The 15,572-nt window shown below is 52.5% G+C and overlaps 1 protein-coding gene across 1 annotated transcript in view; it reads left to right on the top strand.

Annotated features, from left to right (window-relative positions):
* Window positions 1–15,237, top strand: part of Tsnare1 (t-SNARE domain containing 1) — a 181,249-nt gene extending 166,012 nt beyond the window's left edge. The window contains 2 exon segments of the mRNA XM_063264465.1: window positions 13,555–13,647; window positions 14,633–15,237. The gene's annotated coding sequence lies outside the window, so the exon portion shown is untranslated.
* The last annotated feature ends 335 nt before the right edge of the window (window positions 15,238–15,572 follow it).

The following is a 15,572-nucleotide window of genomic DNA, read 5'->3' as shown; positions in this document are numbered from 1 at the left end:
AGTGTGTCACAGTTGGGGTGGGCTTTGAGGTTTCAAAAGCTCAAGCCAGGACCATTGTCTCTTGCTTCCCGCTCCTCAGACCCAGTGTAAAACTCTCAGCTCCTTCTCCAGCACCACTGTGTCTGCCTGTGTGCCACCATGCTGATAATGAACTAAGCCTCTGATGCGCTGTAAGCCAGCCCCAATGGAATGGTTTCCTTTACCGGAATTACTGTGGTCTGGTGTATCTCCACATCAATAGAACATTGACTAAAACGCCTGGGCTGTCCCTGGTATTGCTTGGAGGTTCACTGAGTCGGGACCCCAGAGGAGCAGGTGACAGGTTCATAACTGAGTACCAGGTAGGCTCAGTTGGATGTAAGAGCAGAAGAGAAAGGAAGGTGGTAGAATGAGAGGAGCCTGGAGGGGTCGTAGGATCATAGGTTCAGGGCTAAGAGTGAAGGAAGTAATGAGGAATGGGGGAGGGGTTGTGTAGATCTCTGACCTTGGGAGGGATGGGTCAGGAATGGCCCAGACTAGACCCATATCAGAGGCTCTAGGCACTGTAGGACTGCCACCAGGGGACCTTATGACATGATCCTGTGTGATTCCACAACACATGTCCATGGGGCCTCACTGGCCATCCGGAGCCTCAGGCATCCCACACCATGGACCAACCCTGTTAAAAAGTGGGGTATGATTTCAGAGTGCAGCTGAAATCCTGACCACATCTAACATCAGGTTGTTATCCAGCCACTCCATAGTTAAACTGTCCCGTCTGCAGTGGTCATTCAGAGCTGTTCTGTGCCGGGCCTGGCCAGAGCCCAGAAATACACAAGATGACCACATAATCTCCACTTTAAAAACGTAAGTGTCCCTCCTGGTGAAGCCCCAGTGAGTGAGTCAGGACCTCATTCAGCTCTGGTTGTGACAACCCAAGTACCACAGACTTAAGAGCGTAGAAACACAGATATTTGCTGAGCATTGCTCTGGAGGCTGAAGCAAGTGGGCTCTGCTGTCCCCCTTGTTTCCACACAGCAGGAAGAGGTGGGGGCACTCTCTGGAGATAACCTACTTCCTGACCCATCAGCCTCCCAGGTCTCGCCATAGACACCCTCTCCTTGGGGCCTAGGGTTCATCCTGGGATTTTGGGACTACACGTCTGTTCAAAGCCAAGCAGGGACAGGAGTGAGGCTTGACTGGTGCTAAACAGGGCCCTGAGTGCCTCATTAAGGAGCAAGGAGTATTCGAGAACATTCTGGAGTCTGTGGGGATCAGAGAAACAAACATTCCAGGCAGAGGAGATCCAGCAGAGCCTCAGGAGAGAGGGTTGAAGTGACAGAGCCCCACAGAGTGCTCCTGGGTCAGGACTGAGGTCAGGCGATGGGATAGGCCCCTGCAGAAAGACTGATTTTTGGAGGGAAGTTGGAGAATGGTCCACGGAGGGACGGCATGCCATAGGGACTGCTTAGATGGGAGGACTGACAAACTTGATGTACTGAAGAAGCCTGACCCTGGTTTGGACCTAAGGAAGGGCTTAGGTGACCCATACCTTAGAGTGGAGCTGATAGGGGCTCAGCATGGAGGCTGTGGGCCTCTCACTGTCAGAGTCCTTCCTCTTTCTTCCCTACAAGATGATGATTCCTAGACAGAGACAGTTGTAAAGGTGGGGGATGGGTGGCTCCCCCTTGATCCTTTGTTTTTCTTACAGTGAGCATTTGGGTCCCCGACTTCCCCAGGCCCTGGAATGACCCCCTGCTAGCCTGAGGCACCCCTCCCTTCCTGCTTTAGGGGACAGCTACCTCCAAGCTGGCAGCATAGAGTCGTTGCTCCCTTGAAGGCTGGCTCTGGCCATTCCCACCCCACAGTGTCAGCAATCAGTACCTGACCCTCAGTACCCAGCTCCCTTTTATCACCTTCTCCCATCATCTGGCCTCAGCCCCAACCCAGGGACCCTCTGCAGGGCCCTGTCACATCAACTCTCCCTTCTGAGCCTCTGCTAGATTTCCTCTGCTTGGAATGTTTGCTTCTCTGATCCCCACAGACCCTTGCCCTCCCACCTCCTGGGGTGCCAGGAGCCAGCTACTGGGTGAGTCAACCAACTCCTTTGGACCCTGTCCCTCTCCAAAGGCCCGGGGAGGGTTTGTGGTCTTAGGGAATTATTGCTTGTCGTGGTGTCTCCCGCCACCTCTGCCCACAACCAGTCAATGGTATTTTATCTCCCCTGGGATTCTATTGAGGTCCTGGAAAGGACATTAATGGTTAGGGCAGGCATGGTGCATTCACTGCGAAGGAAGAGAGTAAACATGGCAGGGAGCAGAGAGGGACCACTCACATTCTGGCAATGAGTGCAGGGTTAGAGGACATGGACAGAGCCGTGGGGATGGCCATTGCAGTCCAAGACAGGCGTGGGGTGAGGACCTCAGGAGGCAGCAGCCAGCTGGACACCACAAGAGCTGTGATAATGGTACTGGGCGGGGGGACCCCACAGTTGGCATAGGTGTTCACTGACACAGAAGACCTGGAAAAAGGCAGAGAGGGGTGTGACAGACGGCTTGTCACAGGGCCTGTCTCTTCTTGTGAGAAATGGACCCTGGCTATCATGGTGTCCTTAGTGGAGAGAGCAGTAAGGCGTGACTGCACCTCTACCTTGGGGGCAACCTCTAGCCCCAGGAAAACAGGAGAGCTGGGCTGTTCCCTAGGAACTGGATTTTGGGAGTGGGTGGGACTATTAATGTAGGGGTTGAGTGGCTTGCATTGTAACAGTGCTTGTGTGTGTGTGTGTGTGTGTGTGTGTGTGTGTGTGTGTGTGTGTGTGTGCATACATGCATGTGTGTATATATGTGTGCCTGTGTGTGTATATGTGTTTGTACATGTGTATTTGTACATGCATGTGTGCGTGTGTGTGTGTGTAATGGTGTGTGTGTGGAAACTGGCCTGCCCACAGTGTGGCACTTGACCTGGTCAGCTTTTTTCTGCTCTCATACCATGGCAAGCTCCCCCTTGGTATAGGGCCTTCAGTGTGTGGCCGATTGCTCCTTGGATCCGCTGGCTTTGATGGGTGGGTCTGTCCTGAGAATCCAGGAGAAGCCCAGTCTCACTAGGAGATTCTGCAGGGGTTGGGCCCAGTTCTCAAACCTTACTACTCTGAGGTCACCTTGGGGGTCTGCAGAAGTGACTCAAGGGACTGGGAAAGGACACTAGAGCCTGTTGGACTGTTTTGTTTCTAGAGCTGCTTGAGGCTCTGCAGTACAGCCCAGAGCCCACTGTTTCTTCTTCTCCTAGGCTGCCACCATGGCCTTCAAAGCACATCCCAGCCAAGTCTAGGTGCTGCTCACACTCAGGAAGAGTAAGTTTCTCATCCTTTGTCCCTTACCTCCCTCCCCTCTGCTGAGAGGGTCTAAAGCCACAACCCAGGCTGCTTTGCCTAGTTCTGGGCTTTGGAATTTTGCAGCTTTGGAAGGCTGAGTGTCAGGGCTGCTTCCATCCCAAAGGTCCTGAGGAACTTGAGGCTATGAGGTACAGCCAGGTGGGCGAACGGAAGACACCCTAAGCTGGAGCTGTTGGCCACCTTCCCAGCTTTGTAGCAGCAGTGAACACAGGCCCCAGGGTGTCCCACGGAGGTGTCAGGAGCAAATTGGATTTTACACCTCCCAGTTGCAGGTGTGAGGAGCTGGCTGGGGCGCAGAGGGCGGCTGGAGGACCTGCCTGATGCTGGGAGGGGCACTATGGAGAGGGCGGCTGGAGGACCTGCCTGATGTTGGGAGGGGCAGCTATGGACAGAGTCGTGACACTGCTTGGAAAGGGAAGGCAGGGCCAGCTCAGACTGGAACTGCAGGGCAAAGTGACCATTGTCAGCTCTCTTTTCTGTGGCTGTCTCTATCCTAGGTCTCCAAGTTGGGGTTGCTGGGCTGGAACCTATCCACGGGGAGATACAGAAAGGGCATGGCACTGTGAAGGCAAGCAGGCCTGCAGGGGGTGCCTGTGGGCCTGGGTGAAGGATAAGGCTCTGCCTCTCCCCACGAGAGTTTTGGTACCATGAAGGGTCTGGGGTCTCTCTTCACGATGGGATGATTGGGGTCCCCTGGCCTGCATATTCCTGCTTAGCCTGGCTAACCTGAGCCCCTGACCTGTCAGCACTTCGGAAGGAACCTGGAGGAGCAGGTTGGCCAGGTGAGAAGTTCAGGAGAGGGGCAGCAGGAGGACAGCACAGGACAGTGCTGACAAGCACAGCTGCTCCTACTGGGCTAAAGCCAGCACCCCTCCCCCTCAGGCCTGCAGTGTCAGGAGTGTCAGGGTGACCTTCAGGACCCACTCTCTGGAGCAGCAGGAGGCCCAGAGCCATGTGGCAGTCTAGGTGTGTAGGAGGTCACCTTATCTGAGGTATCCATCTGGGGTGGGGACAGTCCAGGGCCAAGCTGACATGATCAGTGACCACAGAGGAATCATCAAGTCAGGCAGGAGTCTGGCCACAACCCCACTCGTCTTGGAGGGTGAGAACAAGTGTAAGCTGGGCTTCCCCGTCGTGCACACCCTGGGTCCAGAGCTGACAGGCCAGGCAAAGTTTGGTGGAAACCAAGAGTGAGTTGTGCCTTTCTTTTGGAAGTGTGGAGTCAGGGGAGTGGTGTGTGTGTGTGTGTGTGTGTGTGTGTGTGTGTGTGTGTGTGTGTGTGTGTGTGTGTGTGTGTGTGTGTGGAGAGAGAGAGGGGGGGGAGGGAGGGAGGAGTGCTGTGGCGGAGGGCAGTTCTAAGAGGAGGACAGAGATCGGCTGAGCATGGCATGGTACCTAGTAGGTTTGTGAGAGATGCTCTCCTGGTGGGAGTTCTCTCTAAGATCTGCAGCCTCCTCCCTTCGTTCTCTTTGCTCTGAGACTTCTCCTGCCTTCCTTTCTGGCTGGCTATGGGTAGTGTATCCCCCAGCTTCCCAGCCTGCCCGCTTTTCCTTGCCAGGCCTTGTTTCCTTGCCCGTGAGGTGAGTTCTTCCAGTGAGAATGTTGTGGCATGGGCCTGCAGAGCACATGGCTTGGATTCTGTCACCAGGCTAAGCCTCACAACCTTTATGGGACAGCAATCACAAGAATTCTGCCACAGGGCTCACTGTCTAGAAATTTCTTGACTGGCAGCTTGAGACACCCCTGTGCTTCTGGAGCAAAAAGCCTCATTTGCAGATGCCTTCAATAGAGTCACCTGAGGTAAGGACCAAACCAGAAAAGTCCCTTCAGGTCAGTGGCAGTAGAACCTGTGCATCCCCACGGACTAAGGTGACCCCAAGGGAATAAACCCAGGCTCTCCTATCCAAACTTACCAAGCGCAGACTCTCTGTTCACCTAAGCTGTCCATCCAGGTTCTGGAGTGATCTACAGCATGCACCTGTCCTGTTCTGTCCCCAGTCAGTGGGTGAGGGGAGGGCCAGGCAGATGATCTTTGATCTTGGAGTGAATCCTCTGTGCTCAGGGAGGTACATGATGGTCAGATGAGGGTCTGGGCCTCGTGGAAGCAGATGGATGTTTCAAGCCTGGCTTCCTTCCCTGGAGAGGTCTCCATGTGGTCAGGATTCTCCCTAGAGATAGCAGCTGAGAGGCCCCATCCTGCTGAGGCAGATTGAATGCTGGGATACTGTGCCTAGGCAGAGCCATGGCTGGTGCCTTCAGGGTACAGGGCATGCTGAACCCCCTCTATCCCCAAGCCAACCTCCACCCATTCTAAGGCTGTCACTGTTAGAGCCACCTACCCTGACTCTGTGCCACCAGGAAGTTTGAGTCTCTGGAACCCTCTGGAAGGGGCCAGTTTCCTCCTATAACGAGGGCCATGGGTATTCCTCTCTTCCCCGTCCTATGTGATGATTTGGTCCTGGAATCTACTGTCAGGGTCTGGCTCAGACCAGTTCCTTACCTCCTCTTACCTCAAGGCCATGAGGAAGCTTCAAGAAACCCTTTCATGGATTCTCTCTCACTCATTCCGTCTCTTCTCTCTATGCACATTACCCTAACCAGGCCATCACTGTCATACCTACCCTACAGAGCACACCAGCCATCTGCTCCGAGAAGCCAGGGGAACCTCCTTGGTCTTCTCCTGTCCAGCAGACTGCACCAGCCTCTCCGACTCTAAGCTTCTCAGTTCCTAGCTTCCCCCCTCTGACATGGCCAGCTCTTTGATGGGTCATTCTAAGGCCTGATTCTCCAGCCCTGGCCTGGGGAATCTTTCAAGCACTCAGTTTCAACCAGAACCCACTGGTATAGGTAGCAGAAGCCAGCTCCAGACAACTCCAGTGAGGAAAACTGCTGAGGTTGTGGAAGAGCTCATAGAAGCCACCTTGGGCCCCAGAGACTCACAAGCATAGAGTAAGCCTGCTGGGTCTGGCTCTCCAAGGACATCAGAAGGCCACAGGTACTGGGCAAGTCCCATCCTCAGGTGCCTCCTACAGTGAATTCCATAGCTGCTAATGCTCACATATGTGTGTCCACTGTGTTCACGTCCCTGATGATTTGCATGCCCTCACTTAACATGGTACAATTCAGGCTAGTGACCAAGTACATACACTGCACTCACACAAACCCACCCTCTCCCCGCAGGAGTGAGTGAGGTCCCCTACCCTCCTCCCGATCCTGCTCCATATCACCAGTCCATGATGTTGAGTATCTGTAACCCCCACTACCACAACCTGAGTTAGGTTGAGGATAGAGAAAGGAAAGTGGAGAAATGGCAGGAATGTTAAAATACAGCCGAGGAAGAAGATGCAGGGACATGTTGCTACAGTCAGTGTGCCGTATAACAAACTATCTCATTAACATCCATTCTGATCATTTCTCTGTGCACTTCAGCAGTGCACTATGGGATAGCTGACCTCTTCTCCTCCTAGCATTGGTTACAGTGACCTAAAAACTCATGACTGGGCTCATCTGAGGGTCACTTGGTTATATCCCCCTGGCTAAGTCAAGCTGCCAGCTGGGACCTGTGGGTAGTCACCCTGCAGGTGACTTCCCAATGTGGGCCAGGCTTCCTCAAATCCTGGTGGCTGGCAAACTGGGGGATGCATTCCAGGAGGGAGCCCTGCTAACTCTGCCTGCTTCATGTGGCCTTGGCTCAGAAGTCACCTGGTGTTAGCCCTTTACACTTTTTTCATTGAAACAGTTGTAAGACCTCCAGGTTCCAGGGAGAGGACATGGGCTCCAGCTGTGTGTAGGGAAGAGCTAAGAGAGAGATGTGGGAAAGTCTGATCCCCACAGTTCTGTTCCTGCATCTCCAGTGTGGCAGGTGCTCTTTCATGAATGGCAATCCCCACCTTTTGCTCTGAGGTCCTTAGAGTGCCAGCCACAGGACACTGGAGCTGGTCCCAGAAGGTCCGTTTACTCAGGTCCTGTGGTTAGGCTTTTCACTCTGGTAGTCAGGGTTGCTTACCTGACTCTTGCCTGCAGGGCCATCTACCTCTCTCTTGGGTGGCTGTCTCAGCCCCAGCTCAGCAGAGCTGTGACTGTGAAGTTGACTGGAACTGAGTGACTTCCACTGTACTGTCTCTGCCAGCTGCTGAGATGGAGACGATGTGAGGTGGAAGGGAGAGCTCTGGCGTGGAGACAGAGCTCCCCTTGGTCTGCAGGAGAGCACCTGTTCTTCAGAGGTATCCTCAGCTGAGAGAACACCGCTGTGCTGGGAGACCCAACACCTTTAGGCATACACATGACTTAAGCCACTTTAAGTGTCTTCTTAGTAACCTGCCATGTCTTTGCCTTTCCAGGCATCCATCTTCCTCTATCTATTTGTCTGTCCATCCATTCATCCATCCAGCCATCATCTATCAGTTATTTTTCCCATTCATCTATTTACCCTCAACCCACCTCTGTCTGTCTGTCCATCTATCCATCTGTCTGTCCATCCATCCGTCTGTCTGTCCGTCCATCCATCCATCATTTACCAGTTCTTCTCATTCATTCATTTACCCATCTACCACTCTCCTGCCCTCTATCTCATTATCCTCCCTTCCCTTCTCTGTCCATCTTTCTATCCTTACCTGATCTCCTTATTTACTTTTCCATCCATCCATCCATCATCTACCATCCCTCCCCTATCTCTCCATCTATCTTCTCCCCATATATCCCCCATCTTCCTTCTGTATCTCCCTCCTTGCTTCTCTCCACTCTCAACCCATTTTCTCATCTCTCCCTTTATCTCCCCACCCATCTCTTCTCCATCCACCTCTCCATTCCTCCACCATTTCTCCAGTACATTTTGCTCTCTCTCTCCTCTCCCTCCCTCTTCCTCCTCCCTTCTTTTATGCACCACTCCATCTCTCTCTCTCTCTCCTTCATCCATTTCTCCACTCTTCTCCTCTGGCTCTTCCCTCCTCCTTCTGAGCTCCCTCATACAGGTAGACTTGTCTCAGGAAGTAAAACAAGACCCCTGCCATGGAAGCCCCAATGCTGGGATATTCACATGGGAACAGAGAAGCTATGCCTGATCCACATCATATATATAGGAGAGAGGGACAAGTCAGCCGCGTTTGGTGTCATGCCTCTAACTGGGGTCTATGAAGACCTCTAGATGGAGCGCCCAGCCGGTGGGCAGGAGGCAGGAGCTTCCTGCAGCTGAGGAGCAGCTGGGGCCTGTGCCAACCTTGAATATGATGCTTCCAGTTCTCCAGCCAGCTCCGCCTCCTTCCCCCTCAAATTGCCAATTTAAATACCTAAATTGTTTACTCGCTGAAATCAATCGACAAGGGACTGGCTTGTATTTGTGATTCAATTGACTATGATACACTGTATTACAGTTACAGCTCCAATGGATTTCTTTTTAATTTATTTTTCTCTTACCGCTCTCCTCCACCAGTAATTCTGAGACTAATTGTGCTCATGCTCAGCCCCGTCAGCTTTGGGAGGGATAACGGATTGCCGGATTGCCGGATTGCAGGAATGCTGCACTCGGGAGCCGCCAGGCACTCGCCAACCCCACAGCTTCCACTTCCTCTGTCCTTCTCCAAGAATGGCCAGTTCTATGCACCTGAGGCCCCAGGAAGGCCCTGTTATCGGTGTGGGATCTGGGAGGCTCAGGATGGATGGGGAGACAGGAGGCCCTGTCTGTGGCTGTGGGGAGACTCCCACTCAGAAGCCCAGCTGTAGCTTCTGTCAACTCTGAGTGACATCAGTGGTGCCACTGAACAAACTCTTCCCTCTGGGCCTCAGTTTCCCTGCCTGTGAGTTTGGTCCCCCTCAGCTGTGACATTCTGATCTGCTTAAGAGTATGGAAAGGGAAGGGCTATGGCCATAGCTGGACTGTCCCTTCTCTTTTCCAAGTGTGTGCACATGTACATTCCAAGGGCTGAGAGGGGAGGTCAGAGGACAACTGTGGTAGTTGGTTTTCAACTGTGTGGGCCTTGGGGGTTGAACTCAGGTCATCAGATTTTCTGGCAAATGCCTTTACCCGTTGAACCATCTCTCCAGCCTTTAACACGCGTTCCTACCGTACAGATTAAACCATTGTTATAGTAATGGAAAAGGTGACAACCTGAATGGCCTTTGTTGATGGCCAGATGCCTGACCGGAGGGGCAGAGACCTCCATTTGACAGATAAGGACACTGAGGCACAGGGGTAGCTTCACTCGCCAGGGTCAGCTGCTGATCGATTGACGCCAGCATCCTGATCTCGGAGTCCCAGAGGTCCTATTTCCTTCTATCCTGTCCTGAGAGGAGGCTGTACGGCTTCCCAGGCTCCAAGCCTATTTATGCGGCAGCCGCAGGAATAGAAGTCTCCCCGTGTGAAATACATGTGGCCCCGATAACTCCATCTCAGCCTGAAAAACTCGTGCACCAGGATCATTTTTCCCCCTATTTTGGGACATAGATCCTCAGGAGGCTGAGGTGCCAGCTCCATTACTGGGTGTCACATTTGCGATCAGAATCAATAGCAGGGTGAGAAGGGATGGGGCTGGGTGAGGGAGCTCCAGGGGGGCCTCAGCGCTAAGCAGGCTCACAGAACAGAGGAATGGGGGCGGGGAGTACCCAGCTTGCAGCCCTGCCTCACACAGCCACCCTAAGTCAGACGGTAAGGACACTGAGCCACAGGAGCCTGGAGGGGCCACGAGCATCCCTGTCCACAGCCACGATGATATTGGGATGGGATCTTACCCATTTGCTTGAGTTTCCGTCCCTCAAATATGACAGCTGTCAGCAAAAGCACCTTGCCTGCTGACCTTGAGGCCACCTGTACAGCTTCCTGCCCTGACACATACCTCTGTTCTCCTTCCCCTGCTTGCCTGGTAGATCAGTTCATACCATACAGGGCCAAGCCTGCCATTCCATCCCCTTTACATTACAGTTTGGTGTCTTGTTGGGAAAGGGACTTCAGGCTCTGTCTCGTGCAAGAGGCCAAGGATGTCCTTCTGGGTTTTGAGCAGGTGACAGGGTAATTCATGCAGGTGCCTGAGAACCATCTATCTCTGTGTGTTCTACCAGTGTTGACTGTAATGAGCTGGTTAGGTCACCCATGGGCTAGAAGCACTGCTCTGGGGGACATGTGCTATGGTAGGATTCCATGCTGACCAGCACTGGGACACCAGAAAGACAGGGATCAAGTGACTAGCCCACTTGGGCCTGCTGAGACCCCTCCCCACTGTACCTCTTGGCTGCTCCTATACCCCCGGCTAAGGAGGGTGAGCGGCTCCCTCGGGTCTCACAGCACAGTGAGATGCCAGGGAGCCGGAACCCAATTACACATAGGTGTTATGTATGTGGCGTCCTCCGGATGCATTGATCCCCTCAGGGTGACAGATCTGTTATGAATTGGGTAATAGACCAGCTTGTAAATGAAATATATTGGATTTTCAGGCTCCTGGCTTGTATTGGCTTGAGGGGAATGGGGGCAGATTTATGAACCTAGGTGGGTGGCTGAGACTCTAGTCCTTCACCGTGCAGGTCATAGTGTGGGCTTATTCCCAGAGCCTAAGGGTTGAGAATGAGAAGGTACCCTAGCAGGGAGGTAGTTACAGGGCTTGGAAAGGAACCTAGGCAGAGGCCAGGGTTCGCTGTAAGGGCTGGGATCTGCCCGTGGTGACTCTCCAATGGAGAGACCTTCCCTAACTATGAGTTACTACTTTGATCGTCTTATTGCAGTGAGGATAAGCCTACCTTGGATGTTAAGCAACTTCCCTTTTATGTCTGTAACTTGTCTATTTTCTGTGACATTCTACCAGAGGAAGGAGGGAAGGGTTTGTTTTGGTTCAGGGTTTGATTGTATAGTCTATCTCAGTGGGGAAGGCTAGCAGCGGGTGTTTGAGGCGCCAGCTATGGGGCTGTCTGTTTACTGGTTACATTTTATCCACAGTCAGTAGGCCAAGAGAGGAATACTGCTGCTCAGTTTGCTGCTTCCTTTTTATCTGTCTGGGTCCTCGGAGTTGTGCTAACATTTCTCCCACATTTAGAGTGGGTCTTCTCATGTCCATCGACCCAGTCTAGAAATTCCCTCCCAGATATCTGCAGATGTTTGTCTCTCCCAGGATTCTAGACCCTGTCAAGTTGACAGTCAACATTAACCATGATCACACCCAGTGTCACCCAGCCAAGGAACAGATACAGATACAGGCTGCACAACCAGTCAGGCTGACTTCCCAACCTTCTCTTCCCATGACAGCCAGAGTGAGCCTCTTACAGGGCTCTGCATCACACAGAGACATACAACAGCTTCTACATGCACCAGCATGGGACAGGGCGGGCACTTCTACATGCATGAGCATGGGATAGGACCTACAGGGAGAGGGCAGAAGTGACAAACCAGCTTTGTTAGGACACAGTGACAAAGCTACGGCCTCTAGCGCCAGAGCTAAGGGCTATAAGAATGCATGACACTTGACAAGGGTGACAGAGCCCACTGGGCCAAGCCCATAAGCACTCAGTAGGGCTGGGCCACATCATATTGGGGGATTCTCCCTCCCAAGATCAAGAACTAACGGCAGACAGGAAGAGGTTCCGTGAGCGGCCTGTGGCTAAAGCCTAGGTTTAGTGTATTGCTAGAGTCAGGGACTAGACTGTGACCAGGAAGGCTCAGTCTGGGGCCAGGACTGTGACTTAGGTTTTATGTAAGATGAAGAAGGGAAGACAGTTGTATAGGATGAATAAAAGGGCCAAGAATTTAACATACAGTCAGAATGAGCGCTCAGCATGTGGGCAGAGGCAGGGCTCAGTGTGTATCTGTGGTCAGGGCTCAGAGTGGAACAGGCGGATGGGGTGAGCTGTCCTGACCACAGGAACTCACTGTCATCTTTTGTTCCTTCTCCACCCAGAAGCTATTCCACAGCCAAGACTCTGAGGGTGAGGTGTAGATGCTTCTGGACCTGCCAGGTCCTGTGAGAGGACACCTGTCCTTTCTGAGGGCTGAGAGGCTGGAAGCATCTCTGGTGAGCAGGGCATCAGGGCCAGTTTCTCTACCCACCCCCACCCCCCTACACTATCCACAGCTTCTTGGGCTCTGCACAGAGCTCGCTGTTCTATGGCAGGTATACTTTCAATAGCGTTAATATCAGCATGAAGCATGTCACCACCAGTAACTGTGTGAGGGAGCTACATGTTGGTCCCCTGGGCGTAGCCTAGACAGGTGCATCTCCTTTACAGATGGGGCAGGTACCAAAGACACAGGCTTGCCTCAGTGAGGCCTTGAGGAGAGGACTGAGCCACTGCACTGATGTCTTCATTTCTGCTCTACAAATGGCTAAAATGTCCACCATCCTCCTCACCTCACATAGCATGTATTCATTTCTCGTGGTTCTTGGGGGTGGAGAGATCCACAATGATTGTTCAGGGTGGGGTTGGAGGCCTTCTAAGGCATGAGGAACATTCTCCCCACTTCTCTGGCTATGGGGCTGTCTTTAGGCTTTGGCTTGTGGCTGTGACCCCATAATCCCAACTCGCATTCTAGACCCATCTAAAGTCCCCTGCCCCTCCTCAGAGGGCTGTGGTAATGATATCAAGGTGTGCCAAGGGCAGGGTGATGGCCATGGTTGTCTCAAGTCCCCTTCTGCTGGGAGGAAACCTGTTCCTAGTGCTAAAGTGCAAGGGCAGCAACAACAGCCTATGGAGCTATCCTAGTTCATTTGCCAGTCATGCCTGTCACTATTGTCCCTTCCTCAGCAAAGATGTACAGTCCCACCCCCTCTTTGAACACTGGGAAGTGCTTTGTGATGGCTAGAGACAAGGCACCTTGTAAGGGAAGCACTGTACTGCCTACACCCGTCCTGTGACTGGGAATGCTAATTAAATCTTTATAGGACCTAGAATCGCCTTGGTGACAAGCCTCTGGGTGTGCATGGGGGAGGTTCTAGACAGGTGAACCGAGATGAGAGGATTCACCCTACTGTGCTGGGCACCATCCAATGTCTGGGATCCCAGACTGAGAACATGGGACCAAGCAAACATTATGTATCCCTCTTCTCTCTCTGCCTCTTGAGTATGGATACAATGTGACCAGCTGCCTGCCCAGGTGGACTGTACCCTCAAAGTGTGAGCCCAAAGAAATCCCTCTTTCCCAGGTTATTTTTGTCAAGGGTTTAATTATAGCAATGAGAAAAGTAACCAGTATACCTCTGGATGTTTTTCAGCCACTCCGCAGACACCTACTCATTCGGGCGGAGCACAGAGGAGGGGCTAACCCCAGGATGCTCACTGGCAGAGAAGACTTTTTGCTGAGATTGGTGAGTTGCCTCCCAGGAATCTAGAAGCACAAGGCAAGGATCAACCCTCCAGCCACCCTTCTCTCTCCCACTCTGGACCAGAGCTCCATTAGCAGCAGAACAGAACAGATGGCCAGAGCAGAGAGCTAAGGGCATCAGGGAAGGGAATGGTTCAGCAAGGGATATGGCAAGCCTATAGGGATGGGACTTCAGGACCTGTGATGATCTAGGAACCTGGATGAGGTTCCTAGGGAACCTCTAGGAAGGCCATGGGTAGGGAGTGTTTGGGAGCACTGGAGGAGGGGGAAGCCTCGGGGTCCTTTGGGTCTCTTGTAGACATCTGGTTGTGACAGGTCCCAGCCGTGCCCTATTATGCTCACCTCTTGCTTCAGCCCTTATAGTCACAAAACTCTTCTTTCCTATGACCATGCAGAGGCTTGAGTCCATACTATGCAGGCTTCAGGTCACTTCTGGGCACCCGTACATTACCCAGCTGACTCCTCCGCAGGGGTTGAGTATGTTCTCTGCCCCAGAAGTTTGCTGGGCCTGAAGTCTGCTCTCAACACAGCATCTAAGGAGCTTCTTACAGTGTTCAGCTGGGGCTGATGTGATTCCATTTGGCTACTAAGTACAGGGACAAGCGGCTGAGAAGCTCAATCCTTTCAGCCTCCCGGGCCTTATGGATAGTACTGACCTCTGCTTAGAGAGTGGAGCCACCATATTAGGAAGGGGCCAGAGGTCACCCAAGGAAAGAGATGATGCCAGCCATCCCATCTGAGGGTCCATGCCTATCCTCCCAGTCCATCGTCCTGCCAAGTGTCTGCAGCATCTGTCTACTGGGGCTCATGTCTGACTCCCTATCTATGTGCTTGCCTGGGCTTTTCCATGGACCTGTGTCTTTAAAGTCCTTGGCCCTCAAACCCAGCCTCCCTAACCTTTCCATGTGTGCTATGTAGGGAGGCTTTTCCCAGGCTCCTGCTCTAAGACTTTTGTCCTTTGTTTCCAGTCTTGGCATCCAATGGATCTATAGCCATGGCCATCCAGGAGCCCTGGGGCACCTGTGGTAGGGTCAAGTGTGAGATGGAGCACGGAAGTGTGATGCTGGTTGTTGGAGTGGTACCTAGGCACTGATGAATGTTCCTCTACCCCAACAGCAAGACACAGCTTGCTCTCAAATATCAATGACGGTAGGTTGATGGTACTTGATTCTCTTGGGAGGACAACAGCCACACACTAGGGAGGGTACAGTGGGGAAGGAAGAGTCTCGAGAGTCCCAAGTGAGTGTTTGTGGTAGTTTGAATAAGAATCCCCACCACCACCTCTAGGCTCATAAATTTGAACGCATAGGGAGTGGCACTGTTTGAAAGGATTGGGAGGTGTGGCCTTGTTGGAGGAAGTAGTCACTGGGAGTAAGCTCGGAGGTTTTAAGAACCCAAGCCAGGCCCAGTGGCTTTCTCTTCCTGCTGAGTGTGGATGTGAATGTAGGACCTTCAACTCCCTCTTCAGCGCCATGTCTGCATGTATGCCACCATACTTCCTGCCATGATGATAATGGACTGAACCTCTGAAACTGTAAGCAAACCCCAATTAAATGCTTTCCTTTATAAGAGTTGCTGTGGTCATGGTGTTTCTTCATAGCAATAGAACATTGACTAAGAAAGTGTCTTCAGATGAATGCAGAAAACTGTGCTTATTGGACCATTGTGATCCACCAACCAGGACCATCATAGAAGCTATCCCCAAAGGCCTCACTGCCAAGCCAAGAGCTTAGCTTTGTCCTGTGGGATCCTTAACAGTTGAGTTAAGCCTGGAGTGATGAGCACATTAGCATGAGCTCTCTGACTGCAAAGGGACAGGAGTAATAGTTTCCCCTGTGGTGAGAAGTGGGGCACACTCCGGGCAAGAGCAGGGGCCAGGGTACTGAATTTGAAACTCATGGACCTCTG

Source organism: Rattus norvegicus, chromosome 7 (genome assembly GCF_036323735.1).
Source record: "Rattus norvegicus strain BN/NHsdMcwi chromosome 7, GRCr8, whole genome shotgun sequence".
In the NCBI taxonomy this organism is placed as follows: domain Eukaryota; kingdom Metazoa; phylum Chordata; class Mammalia; order Rodentia; family Muridae; genus Rattus; species Rattus norvegicus.
The sequence above is the reverse complement of the archived record's forward strand: the minus strand, read 5'-3'. Positions and strand labels throughout refer to the sequence as shown.